This window comes from Azolla caroliniana, unplaced genomic scaffold (assembly GCF_043228905.1).
Source record: "Azolla caroliniana isolate FFs.n. ecotype wild unplaced genomic scaffold, voAzoCaro1.0.p SCAF_5, whole genome shotgun sequence".
In the NCBI taxonomy this organism is placed as follows: Eukaryota; Viridiplantae; Streptophyta; class Polypodiopsida; order Salviniales; family Salviniaceae; genus Azolla; species Azolla caroliniana.
Genome location: NW_028230440.1, coordinates 2191999 through 2199391, shown reverse-complemented (window position 1 = coordinate 2199391; position 7393 = coordinate 2191999).

Here is a 7393-nt window from a genome sequence, read left to right as displayed (position 1 = left end):
CTTCCTCTCTATCTCTCTCTGTACGTTGTTACGCTCTCAAATCTTGCACCAACAAGAAATGACAACAACACATTACACTTGCCTTAAGTCATATTTATACTAATCTTTTCAGCTATTTACAAATATAGCCCCGATGGACCCTCAGAAAACATATTTGCGAATATGTCCCTTCATCCGGTGAGCACTTCTCACCGGGCCTTCACCATCCGGCTCTTGCCGGGTACTCCTCATCCTGTTCTCACCGGGTCTTTCGTAGATGGGTACTCCTCGTCCGGTTCTCACCGGGTCTTCCGTAGCCGAGTACTCCTCGTCCGGTTCTCACCGGGTCTTCCATAGCCGGGTACTCCTCGTCCGGTTCTCACCGGGTCTTCCGTAGCTGGGTACTCCTCGTCCGGTTCTCACCGGGTCTTCCGTAGCCGGGTACTCCACATCCGGTTTCGGCCTCCCTTCACTCCGGGATGGGGTGTCTTACTAGTCCGATCCGCTTCCGGCATGCATCCAGCTTGTCGGGTATCAGTACTTTGGTCAGCCTACCTGACCCGTTCTCGGCCGTGTGGATCTTCGTCAGTGCGAACTCCCCCTTCACTCCGGCATGGGGTGTCTTACTAGTCCGATCCGCTTCCGGCATGCATCTAACTTGTCGGGTATCAGTACTTTGGTCAGCATATCTGACCCGTTCTCGGCCGTGTGGATCTTCGTCAACACGAACTCCTGTTCATCTACTCTTTCCTGGATCTAATGATACCTTCGTTGGATATGCTTCGTCCGGGAATGGTAGGCCGCATTCTTAGCAAGGTGGATGGCACTTTGACTGTCGCAATAGAGCCGGTATTCATCTTGCCGGATACCAAGCTCTCCGATGAAGTCCTTCATCCATAATATTTCGTTGCTGGCTTCCACAGCCGCCATGTACTCCGCCTCCGTGGTTGACAACGCAACGGTGTCGAGATATTACGCAAGTGCGTGTGAAACGAGGCGGGACCGCGGGGGTCTCGAACCAAAGAGCAAGCGAGGGAGGAGAAAGAGAGAGAACCGGCTACGCAGGACCGGGGATACGCAGGGACACGGCCCTCAATACGGAGAACGCGATAGACACCGGCACAGACAGATGCGAATGACTGAATACGTATATTAACAAAATGGCTAGCACGACTACAACCCTCGACGGGGCGCAGGTTGGTTACAACCGAACAGGCCGGCGAACAGATGCCGATGCCTGTTCGCTTCGACGCACAAAGGGGAAGCAGGTCGGAGGTGCTGCCGGAAGCACTCGGGTGTTCCTCGAAACAGCGCGAGCCTCCTCGGAACCCTGCACAGAAAGCTATGGAGCTCAAGAAGGGGGGGGAAAGCAGAGAGAGAAGCGTCCAGAAACGGTCCGACAACACTTCGTCCTCTCCGCGCGAGATCCCTGCAACAGCTCTTTCCTGCTCCTTATATAGGCCGACGAGCAGGCCGTCATGTCAGCTTTATTCCCTGTCCCTTTTGGACAGGGATCCGCTCCGTTCTTCACGCATCCGCGTAGTTACGCCGCCGACTCGTACAGTTCGCGCGCGTGACCGAAAAGACTGTTCGCGCGGTCTTTGTCTCCACTCGTGTTAGGGCCCGTTCCTGCCGATTATCCTCTTAATTCGACTCTATGTACAACTTGGAGCGTGCGCGTGTGAAGAACCGGTTCCCACGCCTCGGTGTGCTGATTCCACTTAGGGACGGTTTTCTTCACGACATCCGCCCCCACCTAACCGCGCATCCTCCGGTATGCGCCAGGAGAGTTGGGACGGAGAAAACCGGCCCGTCTTCATTCCTCGCCTGTCGGTTCCTCCTCGTTTTCGGATCGTTCGTCCCTGCCGACCAGGAGAGCCGGGTCGGGCTCGTCGTCGTGTCGCTTCTTGAACGCTTTGATCCGTTTCCCTGCAACCGGTATCGCCACTCTCGTGCCGTCAAGTTCCGCCAGGTGATATGTCCCGTTGTCATTGGCGCTCCGTACCACGTAAGGCCCAAACCACCTTTGTGCGAACTTCCGTGTAGCTCGGTGCTGGTTGTCGAGGCTGCTGTCGTAGACGAGCACCCAGTCACCTTCTTCGATCTTCTTCGGTCGGAGCCGGTGCGTTCGGTCGAACCTGGCTTTGTTCTTTGCCCTCGCCACCCGGAGCCTCTCCGCAGCCAGTTCCACGTCCTCCGGTCTCCGCTCGAGCTGTCGTATACGCGCGGCCAACAACTCCTCCCGGTTCATCTCGTCCCTCCAGTCGACCGTTGCGCACGAGGAGATCGTCCGTTCCATCGGCATGATCGGCTTCTGGCCGAACATGAGCTCCGTCGGCATGTACCCGGTTACCGAACTGTGCGTGGTCCGGTCGGCCCACAAGGCATAAGGTAGCAGCCGCGGCCAGTTACCGACTTGGCCTCCGCATGCCCGAACCAACGCCTTGACGATCGGCCCGTGTCCGCGCTCCACCTTCCCATTCGCCTCCGGATTGTACGCAGTGGTGAGCGAGAGCTTGACTCCCAGCCGGTCGAACAGCTCCGCGGCTTCTTCGGCGTCCAACTCCCCTCGGTCAGCCACGATCTTCCCGACGCACCCGTACCGGCATATCACGTCTTCGATTAGGAACCGGCATACGGCCGCGGTCGTTTTGTTCGGAAGGGCCCGGCCTTCCACCTGGTTCGTCAGATCCTCCCGCGCTAGGACCAGGTACCGCATCTGTCCTACTCCCATTGGCATCGTTACCAGATCTACCATCCATTTGAAGTGGATGGTCGGAGGGTACGTGGGGTGAAGCTCGTCCCGATGTCGGACTATGGAGTGCATCTGACAGCTCTCGCAAGTTGTCACGAACCGATGCACGTCCTGGTACTGCCCCGGCCACCAATACTTCCCCTTTAGTTTCTCAAACGTAGCCCATGTTCCACGGTGTCCAGCCCAAGGGCTGTCGTGGTAGGCCGTCAGCAGCTCCTCCTGTTCTTCCTTCATCGCCACCACCCGGAGCGGAGCGCCGTCCCTCTTCTTCGGGTGCTTCCATAGGTAGCCATCCCGGAGAAAGAACCGGTACGCTTTCCTCCGGATCCGGTTGGCCTCGTCCTTCGTCCATGACGCATCGGGCGTCATCGTCTTCAAAAACCCACCGATCTGCAGCCACTCCCCGTCGTACTTGCTCGCGTCGAAGTCGTTAAGCGCCGGAGTGCTTGTTCCGTCGGTTGTTACATACGCAGTCTCGAAGAAGTCCACGCCGACCTCTTCGTCCTCCGAAACCATGCCGCCCTCGTCATCGAATCTCGCCCTTGAAAGCATGTCGGCCATGGCGTTGTCTTTCCCGGAAATGTGTCGTATTTCCGGGTCCAGGGACTTGATGTACGCTATCCACCTGAGCATTGCCAGGTCCGGCGTCGCGCATCCGGAAACCATGCCGAGAATCGGCATGCAGTCCGTCTCTATGATTACCTCTGTCCCGATCAGATAGTCCTTGTCGGCCTTTACCGCCGAAACGATACCCCAGAGTTCGCGTTTAACCTGGGCGTATCCTCGCTGTCGTTCGCTGAGGACCTTCGCGCCGAATCGGATCGGAAACCGATTGCCGTCCTCGTCTTCTTGGTTGACGACCCACCCGATTCCGGTCGGACTCGTGTCAACCGTTATGTACACTGGGGTGCCCTTCCTGTAGACGGCCTTCCGGAGCGCCGGTGCTGCCGAAAGAGCCTCCTTCAGCTTCCGGACCGACTCCGTGTGCTCGTCTAGCCATTCGAATCTTCGCCCTTTCCTCAATAGTCCGTATAGCGGCTCCGCAACGTGGGCGTAATGCGGGATCCATATGTGGTAGAATGCGCATGCCCCCAGGAATCTTCGTACTTCCGTGACCGAGCCGCAGACGGGCTTCATCGCGGAGATGGCTTCTACCTTTGCCGGAGACGGTTTCCGGCCATATGGCCCACATAAGTGTCCGACCACCATGATTTCCGACTGCCCGAAGGCTGATTTCTCCCCCGAGAAGGTGAGCCTCGCATCCTCTAGCCTTTGCAGCACCTTCTCGCAGTCGTCGATGTGCATTACCACGAATCGCCGGCATCCGTCCGGCCCGATCGTCTCGTCCCTGTCTTCTACCGGGCATCCCTTGATCGGGATGTCGTCTAGAAACGGCATGGTGATGTCCGGGATGCAGTCCCTCAGCACCTTGTTCATTGCATTCACCATGTGGGCCACCGAGTTGGTCCCTCCTTGCGGCAGCGTACACATCCGCACGAGGCCGAGGGGAGTTCGCATCGTCGTGATGTCTCTGCTCTCCACGGCTAGCTGGAACTGGTCGTACCCTGAGTATAGATCACCGACCGAGTAAATCGACCTTCCGGCGAAGGCCTCCGCGAACTCGTCTATGGTCGGTCCGATTCCTGCGTTCCGAATGGTCACCCTATTGACCGGTTGCAGGTCCTGAATGAAGCGCAATGATCCGTTTTTCTTTGGTACGGTAAACCACCGGTTTGAATACGGGGCGCTCGACGGCTCGAGAATGCCCATATCAACTTTCTGCTTCAACAGCTCCATCAACTTCGGGATGTGAGCTCTCGGAACCGAAATTGGCTTGAGATTCCACGGTACATGCGGTACCGTGAATATCACCATTGGCTCTACGATCGTCGGGTCTACGCACCCGATTTCCTCCGGTGAGAATGCGAAGGCTTTCCCGTGCCTTCCGAGCATTCTCCGAAACCGGTCTTCCTCCATCGGCAGTAGGAACCCGCCCCCACCGATCTTCAGCTCGCGGAGCGTCTCGTTGGTGAAGGTGTGTCCTATGCAGGCCGGATCTCGTAAGCTGGGGTCCCATGCAACCCCTTTGATTCGGGATTCGCTGCCTTCCGGTAAGGGCGCCGCAACTGGCCTCACCTTCCGGTCCACCGTCTTGTACTTGGTGCTCACTCGGGCCGTCCGTTCCGACTCGAGCCCTCGACCGAAGTCCGCGATGACTTCGTACATTTCTTCGGAACATACCGGTATCGTCCGGTCTTCGTTAAGGTCTTCTTCGACTACCTTCCCCAGCATCCCCAAGGTGTCGTCGAAGGAGACTGCCTCCACGGCTCCGTTGATTCCTTCGTCAGGGCCGAGAACTCCGCACGCCCGAAGTCTCCCCTCCGTCTTTGTTTTCTCTCGGCCGGTGATGCCGACCATCGTACATGCTCCGCTGTCGGAGAAGCAAAATTTCCTACCTATTGTACACGGTTTTATCGTACAGATGTGGGGGTTTCCCGGAGCATCCGGACTGTCGCGGCCCCACGCCTTGGCAGTCCTCTCTAAAAATCCTCTCGGTTTTCGGAACCGAGGGAATCGCGGTTACGTTCGTGGTTCGGCCGTACCGTCAGAAACTGGACCGAATGGCGCCCGTCTTGGCTTTTGACCCTTGCGTAGGCCGAACCATTGTCCAGCACTTTGGTCTCCATTCGCGCCGCCGTGATATACGGCTCTCCCAGAATGACCGGATGCGAAGACGTCTCCTGCACGAAGAAGTGCTGGTCAATCTCGACGTCGCCGATCTTGACTCGCACATTCGGACAGGCCCCGTGCAGTTCCTCGGTGGCGCGCGTTGCTGCCCTTATTTTCCACCCGTGCTTGGTGTTGATCGGCCATTTGCCCTTCTTATAGAAGTCCATGGACATCAAATTGATCTCCGATCCGTGGTCCACCAAAGCTATCACCGGTTCCTGGACATCGCCGATCTTCACCGGGGTTTCCGTGGTCGCTCGGGCCCAGTGTGGTCTCGAATAGTGGCTTTCCGCCCACTCGTCTCCCAGCGCCATGTCGTCTAGGTGCGTCGTCCGCACTTCCACCGGTCTTTCCGGTTCTGTCTCCGTCGACAGCCTCTTCCGTTTCACCAAGTCCACGATGGAGTCGTGGAACTCCTTCTTGGCAATTCCCAGCACCTCTCGTAACGACAGCTCCACCTTGCTGTCGAGGATCCGTTCCTCCAGGACCTTTCGTAAGTCCGTGGTCCTTTCTATCTCCGTCCCCAGACGGTACCCGCCCTTCTGGGGTTTATCTTGCGTACCGGCCCCGCCGGCTTCGTCCCGTCGTGGCCCGGACCGGGTCTCGTATCGTTGTGAGGGCCCGGTCGTCCCGGGTCTCCCCACCCGCTTCTCTTCTACCAGAGCCTCGTAGTTCTGGCAAGCGGCTTCCATGAAGCCCGTCCTTTCCTCGACCGGGTCGCTCCACCCGGTCATCTCCCGTACCCGTTTCTCCGCACGGTCCGATTCCTCCCCTTTAAGCCTTGCACCGGCAAGGCCTTCCAGCATCGTCGGCCAGAATCCGGCTTTGCTTTCCCTTCGGGCCTCGCCGCCCCCAACTCGAATGCCGGCCGACGCCGAGTAGTGAACGGTTTCCGCGTGTCGGGCCGCCGCCTCTTCCATCAACCTTTTCATACCACCTTTTCCGTCGTTTCGGCTCAGGGCCCTTCGGGTGTCGCTGGCATGCACCCGTCCTTCCCACAGGTACACCACCCTGTTCCTCAGCGCCTCCGCGAAGTCGCCGCAGTCCTTCCGAACGTGGCCGACCTCATCGCACCACATGCACCTGTTTCCTGCCGCCGGCCGTCGGTCACGAGCCGGTTCGCCTCCTTCCCTTCGGGCCTGCGCGATTTGGAGGTCCTTTATCGCCTTCGTCAATTCCTCCAGCGCCGCTCCTCCGGTTGAGCCTCTGACTACGCCGGTCGAAGCCGAACCGGTATCCAACCACTCTCGGGTCTCTTCCTTTCGCACCTGTGGCGCTGGTTCGAGCTTCCTTGCTGCGACCGAGCCCGACCCGGTTGCACCGTTATCCGCCCATTCTCGCCGTTTGTCGAAACGGCCACAGACCTTCCTGACAGCCGCCCAGTCGGTAGTGAGCCCGTCTTCGGTTTCCAGCAAGAGGCCCACGTGCTCCCGATCCCGTTCGTCGACCGACTTGACAAACAACAAGACCCGGCTCGTGTCCAGGATGGTTCGGTCGAGCGCCGAAAGGCGGGCAAAGTTTTCCTCGAACTCCCGGAGGAGCGCCGACGCGTTTCTTCCCTTCCCCGGGGACTCCACCCATTCCATGAACCTTCGCTTCGAAAGCCGGAGCGCGTCGTCCAGCCCGTATTTCTCTAGGAGCCGACCTTCGAACTCCTCCCAGGTACGGCTCTCCGTCCGCACCTCGAGCACCTCCGCATGGATGCTCGGCATCGCCACCCGGGGAAATCCGGCAAGACGCCTTTCTTCCGGAATGTCCCGCATCAGCATCTCTGCACCGTAGGACGCCAAATACTTCGTGGCATCCTTCCCATCGAACCGGCCGATCGTGCCGACGACCGCCTCAATAGCTCTGTCGAGGGCACCGGTGATCTCGCGCGCGTTTACAATCCGATCCACGGCCGAAGCCATGGCCTCTGCGAGATCCGAC